The following is a 12905-nucleotide window of genomic DNA, read 5'->3' on the forward strand; positions in this document are numbered from 1 at the left end:
TGCTGTCCAGAAATTCTATATTATTTCCCATCAGGAGTATGTCATCTACATATAATATGAGAAATGCTACAGAGCTCCCACTCACTTTCTTGTAAACGCAGGCTTCTTCATAAGTCTGCATAAATCCAAATGCTTTGATCATCCCATCAAAGCGAATGTTCCAACTCCGAGATGCTTGCACCAGTCCATAAATGGATCGCTGGAGCTTGCATACTTTGTTAGCGTTCTGAGGATCGACAAAACCTTCCGGCTGCATCATATACAGTTCTTCCTTAAGATGCCCGTTAAGGAATGCTGTTTTGACGTCCATCTGCCATATCTCATAATCATAGTATGCGGCAATTGCTAACATGATTCGGACGGACTTTAGCTTCGCTACGGGAGAGAATGTCTCGTCGTAGTCAATCCCTTGAACCTGTCGATAACCCTTAGCGACAAGTCGAGCTTTATAGATGGTAACATTACCATCCGCGTCCGTCTTCTTCTTAAAGATCCATTTGTTTTCTATCGCTCGCCGATCATCGGGCAAGTCTGTCAAAGTCCATACTTTGTTTTCATACATGGATTCTATCTCGGATTTCATGGCTTCAAGCCATTTGTTGGAATCCGGGCCCGCCATTGCTTCTTCATAGTTCGAAGGTTCATTGTTGTCTAACAACATGATTTCCAGGACAGGGTTGCCGTACCACTCTGGTGCGGAACTTGTCCTTGTGGACCTACGAAGTTCAGCAGTAACTTGATCCGAAGTACTTTGATCATTATCATGGTTTTCCTCTTTAGTTGGTGTGGGCATCACAGGAACGGTTTCCTGTGCTGCGTCACTATCCCGCTCAAGAGGTAGTACTTCATCGAGTTCTACTTTCCTCCCACTTACTTCTTTCGAGAGAAACTCTTTTTCCAGAAAGCATCCATTCTTGGCAACAAAGATCTTGCCTTCGGATCTTAAGTAGAAGGTATACCCTATAGTTTCCTTAGGGTATCCTATGAATACGCATTTTTCCGACTTGGGTTCGAGCTTTTCAGGTTGAAGTTTCTTGACATAAGCTTCGCATCCCCAAACTTTTAGAAACGACAGCTTAGGTTTCTTTCCAAACCATAATTCATACGGTGTCGTCTCAACGGATTTAGACGGTGCCCTATTTAAAATGAATGTAGCTGTCTCTAGAGCGTATCCCCAAAATGATAGCGGTAAATCGGTAAGAGACATCATAGACCGTACCATATCCAATAGAGTGCGATTACGACGTTCGGACACACCGTTTCGCTGAGGTGTTCCAGGCGGCGTGAGCTGTGAAATGATTCCACATTTCTTTAAGTGTGTACCAAATTCGTGACTTAAGTATTCTCCTCCACGATCTGATCGTAAGAATTTTATCTTTCGGTCACGTTGATTCTCCACCTCATTCTGAAATTCCTTGAACTTTTCAAAGGTCTCAGACTTGTGTTTCATTAAGTAGACATACCCATATCTACTCAAGTCATCTGTGAGAGTGAGAACATAACGATATCCTCCGCGAGCCTCAACGCTCATTGGACCGCACACATCGGTATGTATGATTTCCAACAAGTTGGTTGCTCGCTCCATTTTTCCGGAGAACGGAGTCTTGGTCATTTTACCTAAGAGGCATGATTCGCACGTGTCAAACGATTCATAATCAAGAGACTCTAAAAGTCCATCGGCATGGAGCTTCTTCATGCGCTTGACACCAATGTGACCAAGGCGGCAGTGCCACAAGTATGTGGGACTATCGTTATCAACTTTAAATCTTTTGGCATCTACACTATGAACATGTGTAATATTACGCTCGAGATTCATTAAGAATAAACCATTGACCATCGGAGCATGACCATAAAACATATCTCTCATATAAATCGAACAACCATTATTCTCAGACTTAAATGAGTAGCCATCTCGTATTAAACGAGATCCAGATACAATGTTCATGCTCAAACTTGGCACTAAATAACAATTATTAAGGTTCAAAACTAATCCCGTAGGTAAATGTAGAGGCAGCGTGCCGACGGCGATCACATCGACTCTGGAACCATTCCCGACGCGCATCGTCACCTCGTCCTTCGCCAGTCTCCATTTATTCCGCAGCTCCTGCTGTCAGTTACAAATATGAGCAACGGCACCGGTATCAAATACCCAGGAGTTACTACGAGTACTGGTAAGGTACACATCAATCACATGTATATCAAATATACCTTTGGTGTTGCCGGCCTTCTTATCCGCTAAGTATTTGGGGCAGTTCCGCTTCCAGTGACCCTTCCCCTTGCAATAAAAGCACTCAGTCTCAGGCTTGGGTCCATACTTTGACTTCTTCCCGGTAACTGGCTTACCAGGCGCGGCAACATCTTTGCCGTCCTTCTTGAAGTTCTTCTTACCCTTGCCCTTCTTGAACTTAGTGGTCTTATTGACCATCAACACTTGATGTTCTTTCTTGATTTCAGCCTCTGCTGACTTCAGCATCGAGAACACTTCAGGAATGGTCTTTTCCATTCCCTGCATGTTGTAGTTCATCACAAAGCTCTTGTAGCTTGGTGGGAGCGACTGGAGGATTCTGTCAATGACCGCCTCATCTGGGAGGTTAATGTTCAGCTGGGTCATACGGTTGTGCAACCCAGACATCTTCAGGATGTGCTCACTGACAGAACTGTTTTCCTCCATCTTACAACTGTAGAACTTGTCGGAGACATCATATCTCTCGACCCGGGCATGAGCTTGAAAAACTAGTTTCAGCTCTTCGAACATCTCATATGCTCCGTGATGCTCAAAACGCTTTTGGAGCCCCGGTTCTAAGCTGTAAAGCATGCCGCACTCAACGAGGGAGTAATCATCAGCGCGAGACTGCCAAGCATTCATAATGTCTTGGTTCTCTGGGACGGGAGCGTCACCTAGCGGTCCTTCTAGGACATATTGTTTCCTGGCAGCTATGAGGATGATCCTCAGGTTCCGGACCCAGTCCGTATAGTTGCTGCCATCATCTTTCAGCTTGGTTTTCTCTAGGAACGCGTTGAAGTTCATGTTGACGTTAGCGTTGGCCATTGATCTACAAGACATATTTGCAAAGGTTTTAGACTAAGTTCATGATAATAAAGTTCTAATCAAATTATGAACTCCCACTTAGATTAGACATCCCTTTAGTCATCTAAGTGTTACACGATCCGAGTCGACTAGCCCGTGTCCGATCATCACGTGAGACGGACTAGTCATCGTCGGTGAACATTTTCATGTTGATCGTATCTTCCATACGACTCGTGTTCGACCTTTCGGTCTCCGTGTTCCGAGGCCATGTCTGCACATGCTAGGCTCGTCAAGTTAACCCTAAGTGTTTTCGCTGTGTAAAACTGTCTTACACCCGTTGTATGTGAACGTAAGAATCCATCACACCCGATCATCGCGTGGTGCTTAGAAACGACGAACTGTAGCAACGGTGCACAGTTAGGGGAGAACACTTCTTGAAATTTTTATAAGGGATCATCTTATTTACTACCGTCGTCCTAAGTAAACAAGATGCATAATACATAATAAACATCACATGCAATTATATAGTTGTGACATGATATGGCCAATATCATATAGCTCCATTGATCTTCATCTTCGGGGCTCCATGATCATCTTGTCACCGGCTTGACACCATGATCTCCATCATCATGATCTCCATCATCGTGTCTTCATGAAGTTGTCACGCCAACGACTACTTCTACTTCTATGACTAACGTTTAGCAATAAAGTAAAGTAGTTTACATGACGTTATTCAATGACACGCAGGTCATACAAAAAATAATGACAACTCCTATGGCTCCTGCCGGTTGTCATACTCATCGACATGCAAGTCGTGAATCCTATTACAAAGAACATGATCTCATACATCACAATTCATCATTCATCACAACTTCTGGCCATATCACATCACATGATCAATCGCTGCAAAAACAAGTTAGACGTCCTCTAATTGTTGTTGCATCTTTTACGTGGCTGCAATTGGGTTCTAGAAAGAACGTTTTCTTACCTACGAATCACCACAATGTGATTTTGTCAACTTCTATTTACCCTTCATAAGGGCCCTGTTCATCGATTCCGCTCCAACTAAGGTGGGAGAGACAGACACCCGCCAGCCACCTTATGCAACTTGTGCATGTCAGTCGGTGGAACCGGTCTCACATAAGTGTACGTGTAAGGTTGGTCCGGGCCGCTTCATCCCACAATACCGTTGAGCAAGAAAAGACTAGTAGAGGCAAGTAAGATGACAAAATCCACGCCCACAACAAAGTTGTGTTCTACTCGTGCAAAGAGAACTACGCATAGACCTAGCTCATGATGCCACTGTTGGGGAACGTTGCAGAAAATTAAAATTTTTCCTACGGTTTCACCAAGATCCATCTATGAGTTCATCTAAGCAACGAGTCTAGGGAGAGAGTTTGCATCTACATACCACTTGTAGATCGCGTGCGGAAGCTTGCAAGGTGATGATGTAGTCGTACTCGACGTGATCCAAATCACCAATGACCTGCGCCGAACGGACGGCACCTCCGCGTTCAACACACGTACGGAACAGCCACGTCTCATCCTTCTTGATCCAGCAAGGGAGGGAGGAGAGGTTGAGGGAGATGGCACCAGCAGCAGCACGACGGCGTGGTGTTGATGGAGCTGCAGTACTCCGGCAGAGCTTCGCTAAGCACTATGGAGGTGGATGAGGTGTTGGGGAGGGAGAAGGAGGCAACCAAAGGCCGAGACGTTCAGGTATGAAGTCCCTCCTCTCCCCCACTATATATAGGGGTGCCAAGGGGGGGTGGCCGGCCCTAGGAGATCCAATCTCCTAGGGGGTGCGGCGGCCAAGGGGGGTTTTCCCTCCCCCCAAGGCACCTAGGAGGTGCCTTACCCTCCTAGGACTCTTGCCCCCCTTGAACCCTAGGCGCATGGGCCTATGTGGGGCTGGTGCCCTTGGCCCATTAGGCCAAGGCGCACCCCACACAGCCCATGTGGCCCCCCGGGACAGGTGGACCCACCCGGTGGACCCCCGAGACCCTTCCGGTGGTCCCGGTACAATACCGATAACCCCGAAACTTGTCCCGATGCCCGAAACAGGACTTCCCATATATAAATCTTTACCTCCGGACCATTCCGGAACTCCTCGTGACGTCCGGGATCTCATCCGGGACTCCGAACAACATTCGGGTTACTGCATATACATATCCCTATAACCCTAGCGTAACTGAACCTTAAGTGTGTAGACCCTACGGGTTCGGGAGACATGCAGACATGACCGAGACTCTCTCAGTCAATAACCATCAGCGGGATCTGGATACCCATGATGGCTCCCACATGCTCCTCGATGTTGTCATCGGATGAACCACTATGTCGAGGATTCGATCAAACCCTGTATGCAATTCCCTTTGTCAATCGGTACGTTACTTACCCGAGACTCGATCGTCGGTATCCCAATACCTTGTTCAGTCTCGTTTCCGGCAAGTCACTTTACTCGTACCGTAATGCATGATCCCGTGTCCAACACCTTGGTCACATTGAGCTCAATATGATGATGCATTACCGAGTGGGCCCAGAGATACCTCTCCGTCATACGGAGTGACAAATCCCAGTCTTGATCCGTGTCAACCCAACAGCTACTTTCGGAGATACCTGTAATGTACCTTTATAGTCACCCAGTTACGTTGTGACGTTTGGTACACCCAAGGCATTCTTACGGTATCCGGGAGTTACACGATCTCATGGTCGAAGGAAGAGATACTTGACACTTGCAAAGCTCTAGCAAAACGAACTACACGATCTTTTATGCTATGCTTAGAATTGGGTCTTGTCCATCACATCATTCTCCTAATGATGTGATCCCGTTATCAATGACATCCAATGTCCATAGTCAGGAAACCATGACTATCTGTTGATCACAACGAGCTGGTCAACTAGAGGCTTACCAGGGACATTGTGTGGTCTAAGTATTCACACGTGTATTACGATTTCCGGATAATACAGTTATAGCATGAATAAAAGACAATTATCATGAACAATGAAATATAATAATACTTTTATTATTGCCTCTAGGGCATATTTCCAACACTCGATGGAGGTAATACCCTACTTCCTGCTTGATTGATCTTGGTGATATGAGTATTACAAGATTGATCTACCACGAGATCGTAGAGGCTAAACCCTAGAAGCTAGCCTATGGTATGATTGTTGTTCGTCCTACGGACTAAAACTCTTCGGTTTATATAGACACCGGAGAGGGCTAGGGTTACACAGAGTTGGTTACAATGGGAGGAGATCTTCATATCATATCGCCAAGCTTGCTTCCACACCAAGGAAAGTCCCATCCGGACATGGGACCGAGTCTTCAATCTTGTATCTTCATAGTCCGGGAGTCCGGCCAAAGGTCATAGTCCGGCCATCCGGACACCCCCTAATCCAGGACTCCCTCAGTGGGCATGGGTAACCCAACCGTGCCATCAATCGTGGCGCTTGGAAAATGATTGATTTCGAAAGGCAAGTGGGGAGGCGCACATTTTTCGTTGTCTTTATAAAGGGATAAGGATCTCTTCTCCACCCACGCCTTACTCCTCCTTTGCTCATCCGTTCTTTCACTCTCGAGGCCCAGCGCCCAAGTTCTCACCTTCTCTGTAGCATGTCTGGAGCGGGAGGCAAGTGGATGGCTTCCTCTGTCACAGAGGAGGACATCACCAAGCTTCGGGCGGCTGGATACCTGGACGAAAACATCACACACAGGCTTCTAGCGGAGGGACAGATCACCCCCACCCCAAAGTCTCGGGAGAGAGTAGTATTTCTCCCTCATTTCATCTGCGGACTAGGATTTCCACTTCACCCATTCATCCGCGGGCTCATGTATTACTACGGGCTAGATTTTCACGATCTAGCCCCAAATTTCGGCCTCAACATCTTGGTGTTCATCGTCGTGCGCGAAGCCTTCCTCCGCATCAAGCCCCACTTCGGTCTGTGGCTGCAAACCTTCTGCGTGAAGCCGAAGATCGTGAGCGGCCAACAAGAGGAGTGCGGAGGCGCCATGGTGGGCAGAATGCCCAATGTTACATGGCTTGACGGCTCCTGTGTGGAGACCGTGAGAGGGTGGTAATCAGGGTGGTTCTACATCACCGAGCCGCGCGATGCCAACTGGGTGGCGGCCCCCAAGTTCTGATCCGGAATCCCCATGCGGCTCACCTCTTGGGAAAAGAAGGTCCTGGCCTAGGGCAAACCTGTGGTGCTGATCGAATTCGAGTCCTGTATTAAAAGTATGAGGGGCAAGAAGATCAAGCTTGTCAACATGGTCCAGGTCATGCTCGTCTGCCGGATTATCCCGTGTAAAAGATGGGCATTCAATATGTGGGAGTTCGATCCGGCCGAACACCAGATGCTGCATGAGCTCTTCGATACAACGTATAAGGACGTCTGGAAGGTGCTGTTCAAGACCGGCGAAGTTCCTCCTCCCATTTTCGTGGACCGCGGTCTTAGCACTAAGCGCCTCGCCAATCCGGTAAGTCCTCTGATTATCACAAGATCTACCTTCCCTAGTATATTGTGGGAGGATTCTTCAGTCACCATGCTGACAAAACAGGATTACGTGAAGACGGCGGAGCGGATCCATTGTCCAGCTCCGCTGCCTGAAGATCCAGCGACTGCACTCCTGACGGAGATGCTGGTTCCGACGCCTTATAAGGTGCTGGAGAAGAAGGCCGAAAAGAAAGCCACGGGGACAAGGAAGGGTCTCCGGCGCGAGGTTGCACCAGACACCTCGCCGGAAGATGATGAGGCGCACTCCTCCCACGAAGGGGAGGAGAGAAAGAGAAAGGCCGCCCCAACTAAGGGGGGCGACGGGTCCAAGAAGGCGACCGCAGGGACCAGAAAAGGTCTCCGACGCAGGGTCGTGATAGAATCGTCATCCAAGGATGACGAGGCAGATTCCCCGCACCGAGACGGGGGAAACATGAGGAAATGCCCCCTCCCCGCACTGGGGAGGAGAAGAAAAGGAAGGCCGCCCCATCAGGGGAGGCGGAAGAAGGGAAAGGCGTCCCTTCCGGATCACTCCACTACCGCCGCCTACAGCGAGGAGGAGTGGCTGCCCAGGGGCAAGCCCCGGGCGAGGTCGTAAGTATCCGTACTTTGTAATACTTTTTGTGCGACTTTGACTTCATGGTTTGTAATAACGCCGAACACGTATATGCAATCCGGCCGGGTCCAATCTCGGGGTGTCCTCTTCGGAGGGGTCTCTGAGCGAGTCAGAGATGAATTCACTCCCGACGCCCACCTCCCCACGACCTGCGGATGACACCGAGGTGTTTTCCCAAAGGATACCAGAGTAGGGGGCGACGGTTCTGGAGACGCCCCAAGGCAAAATCCCAGATGTCGGGCACATGGGGGGTAAGACCCCCATGGATTATGCTGACGGGAGCCACAACAAGTCTGGCTCCCAGCTGGTTACTGTGCCGGAGCCTCCAAAGGTTCCGGATTCCAGTAGGCAGCCCCTCGCGAAGGAGGGCGAGCCGGCCGTGCCAATGACCTCCGCCCAGCCGGAGGCATCTGATAATTTATTGGAAGTGCTTCGAAGCGCTTCCATCGACGATGAGCACCGTACTCTTATGGGTACGGGAATTGAGAAGGTTCGGTTCGCCAAGAGCGGATTGACCGAAGCCTGCACCAACCTACTAACAGGCTTTGAGGTAAGTAATGAAAAAGTGTGAGAAAATATCACCCGATAGACAGTAGCCCCTGATACTCCGTTCGGTGTTCGGAAAGAAAAGCCAAACGGAGGGTCAACTAAAAAACCACAGGAATCTGATAGTACTTGTCTATGTTAACAAGCAGGCATTGCTGCTGACCGCCATTGCACGCACAGCTGAGGTCGCCGGACTCAAGCGCGACTTGGGGCAGGCCGAAGAAGATCTCGGCCTCGTGAAGAGGCAGCTCGAGGAGAACAAAGGTAAGTGATACCCCGTCCGTGTGTCATATAGAGGAGAAAAATTGGTGATGCTAACAAAAAGCATCATGATATATAATAGGGGCCACGACCGAAGTGGCGGCCCTGAAGAAAGCGCTATCCGAGGCCGAAGCCAAAGCAGCTATGGAGTGCACCGGGCGTGAAAAGCAAGATGCTCAGGTGGGAGAGGTACAGCAAGAGCTCCAGGAGTTCGGCAAGAAGTTCGAGTCCTTGGAGCATGACTTCAAGACACAGGAGTCTAAGCTTGCGAAGGCCCTCTAGAGCGTGACAGACGCCAAGGCCGAAGCCCAAAAGGCCCTCCAAGAAATCCCGGCGGCCCAAAAGATACCGGAGGGTAAGGCATTCTTTATGCGAAGCAAGCATGTGGAGGAGACATTTCTTTTACTTACACGAATTCAGAGCTCTCCAGGGGCATTCGCAGATCTGCCACGCAGCATTTCGGATGCCACGGAGTTCTGTCGTGCTGAAGAGGGGAGCTCAACAGAGAAGCTATTCTACCAATACGCCGGAGCCGAACACCCGATTACCTTGAGTGACTAACCGAAGCAGTTGGTCGAACTCCATAGAGCAGCCGAACTAGCCATGAAGGACCTCATAGTCCGGATGTGGCCTGGCGAGCCCCTGCCCGAAAGCTATTTTGGCCTTGTAAAGAGGATGGTGCATGCCTATCCATGGCTTGACGTTATTAAGCAGTCCGTCTGTATTGAGGGTGCCCGCCGGGCCTTTGCCCGCGCGAAGATGCATTGGGCCAAACTGGACGCTGAAAAGCTCGTGAAGGATGGACTATAACACCCACGATGCGGCTATATCTCCCACGTGTCGAAGAACGACTTAGAGGCATAAACGCATGGTGGTTTTGTCGCAAGAAGGGTCATCTTCACACAATCCCATGTAATGAACAAGAATGGGATAAAGAGAGTTGGCTTACAATCGCCACTTCACACAATACATAAATTAAGATCATACATCATTCAAATACACTCATAGACCGACTACGGTCAAGTTCAAATGAAAAGAAGACAACCCCAAATGCTAGATCCCCGATCGCCCCGACTGGGCACCTCTACTGATCATCTGGAAACGATACATAGTAACGACCAAGGGCCTCATCAAATTCCCACTTCATCTCAGTTGCGCCATCTGCGCTAGTATCCTCGGCACCTGCATCTGTTTTGGTAGAATCTGTGAGTCACGAGGACTCAGCAATCTCACATCCGCGAGATCAAGACTACTTAAGCTCATAGGTAGGTAATGGGTAATATGGTGGAGCTGCAGCAAGCACTAAGCATATATGGTGGCTAACAAACGCAAGTGAGAGCAAGAAGATAGGCAATGCATCGGTCGAGAAGCTAGAAGCGATCAAGAAGTGATCCTGAAACTACTTACGTCAAGCATAACACAAACCGTGCTCACTTCCCGGACTCCGCGGAGAAGAGACCGTCACGGCTATACACACGGTTGATGCATTTTAAAGAAGTCAAGTGTCAAGTTATCTACAACCGGACATTAACAAATTCCCATCTGCCTCATAACCGCGGGCTCGGCTTTCGAAAGATTATATACCCTACAGGGGTGTCCCAACTCAGCCCATCACAAGCTCTCACGGTGAACGAAGGAATATACCTTCTCCCGGGAAGACCCGATCAGTCTCGGAATCCCAGTTCGCAAAACATTTCGACAATCGTAAAACAAGACCAGCAAAGCCGCCCGATGTGCCGACAAATCTCGATAGGAGGCGCACGTATCTCATTCTCAGGGCACACCGGATGGGTTAGCCTACGAGTAAAACCAGCCCTCGAGTTGCCCCGAGGTGGCCCCGCAGTCTGCCCGTTTCGGACCAACACTCGAAGGAGCACTGGCCCCCGGGGGGGGGGGGTTAAAATAAAGATGACCCTCGGGCTCGCGAAAACCCCAGGGAAAAAGGATTAGGTGGCAAATGGTAAAACCAAGGTTGGGCCTTGCTGGAGGAGTTTTATTCAAAGCAAACTGTTAAGGGGGTCCCATAAATCACCCAACCGTGTAAGGAACGCAAAATCAAGGAACATAACACCGGTATGACGGAAACTAGGGCGGCAAGAGTGAAACAAGTCACCAGGCATAAGGCCGAGCCTTCCACCCTTTACCAAGTATATAAGGTGCATTAATTTAAACAGGAGATATTGTGATATCCCAAAATATCCATGTTCCGACCAGGAACAAACTTCATCTTCACCTGCAACTAACAACGCTATAAGAGGGGCTGAGCAAAAGCGGTGACATAGCCAATCAACGGTTGCTAGGACAGGTTGGTTAGAGGTTTAACATGGCAATAGGTAGGCATGGTAAACAATGGCAGGTAGAGCTAACATAGTGATAGAGCGAGTACTAGCAAGCAGAGATAGAAGTGATATCGAAGGTATGATCATCTTGCCTGCAAGGTTCTCAGAGTTGTCGAAGGCTTGATCCTCGTAAGCATTCTCAACAGGTTCCTCGTGCATGTACTCATCTCCCGGCTCTACCTAAAGCAAGAACACAAGCAAAGGAACCACAATAAATCACGGTGCAATGCGCAAGCAACATGATGCAATACATGTCATGATATGCGAGATGTGATATGCAATGCATATGCGTGTTTCGGGAGGAAAAAGGATGAACAAAGCATCAACTTGGCAAACCAAGTATGCCGCTGGAAAGATGAGTTGATCTCGGTTGAAAACGATATAAAGATCACCGGGAACGGATGCACGGTTTGCAAATGGCAAGCAAAACAAGAATGACACAAAGCTGCGATTAGCAGCGCGATGCTACTTAGCATGCAACAAGAAACTATGCTACAACACCCCAACATAAAAACAAAGCATATGGCAATGATCTACAGGAGATTCTTTACAAAAGAGGAACACTGAGCTACGGCTAAATCACATCATAACAGGTTCAAACAAGCATGGAGAAAGTGCAAAAAGAATATTATCAGGTTGGACATGGCATAAACAGCAGCACGAAGCAATGTTCAGAGCAAGTTATCAACATGCTACAGGAACTTATAATAGCAAACTAAGGCATGGCATGAATCTACTAAAAGCATAGATCAAAAGTTCCTTCCTGACCATAAGCCAAAAAGGATCAGAAAATATAATGGCACCCACGTAAACATAGCAAGTTTCGTTAACAGATTCAGCAAACAAAACATGGCATTGAAATAATTACGAAGGCACCTTCGCGAGCTCGATGCACTCACTACAGAGCACCTCATGATAAACTAAGCACACATCCATCAAGAAGACACGTCATAGAAGCTATACATGGCAAGAAACAACATCATAGCATACACGGATCAACTACAACAACCTTGGCCAAATTGAATAACATGTAAACAATCTGCCAAGAAACATTTTGAAGCAAAAGTAGAGGACGAAAATGACATGCTAGACTACTCCATAATTACAACCAGGACCATGGATGGATAGATCATAACCATGTTTTCAAAACACCCTTACTGAAGTATCTCAAATTATGCATGTATCTTTCTATAGCAACATGTTTACATGGCATCAAAATTACAGCAGAACAGGGACTAAAATACACATTATCACGAAGCCTAGTTTGCATGCTTGTGCTAGTCACCACATTGATAACAAAAATACATGGTAAGCACATCTGTAAAGAAGACATAGCCTAGTTCAAAACACATTTAGGGACCAAGTCCATAGGATGCACACATCAATCATGGCAAAAATGACAAAAGAGCTCGTGCTGATAAGAATCTGAAACTAACAGTATGAAGCCCTCTTCCAACAGCATTTCGGGCATCAAGATGAGCTCAAATGTAAATGATTCAATGGAATGAAATGATGTACTCTTCGGGACGAACAATTCGGTATATTACACGCCCAAAACGGAGCCACGGGTGCGAAGATGTGATGCCATGAAGATGCAACAATTTTACAGCAGATTAAG

Source organism: Triticum dicoccoides, chromosome 2B (genome assembly GCF_002162155.2).
Source record: "Triticum dicoccoides isolate Atlit2015 ecotype Zavitan chromosome 2B, WEW_v2.0, whole genome shotgun sequence".
NCBI classification, from domain to species: domain Eukaryota; kingdom Viridiplantae; phylum Streptophyta; class Magnoliopsida; order Poales; family Poaceae; genus Triticum; species Triticum dicoccoides.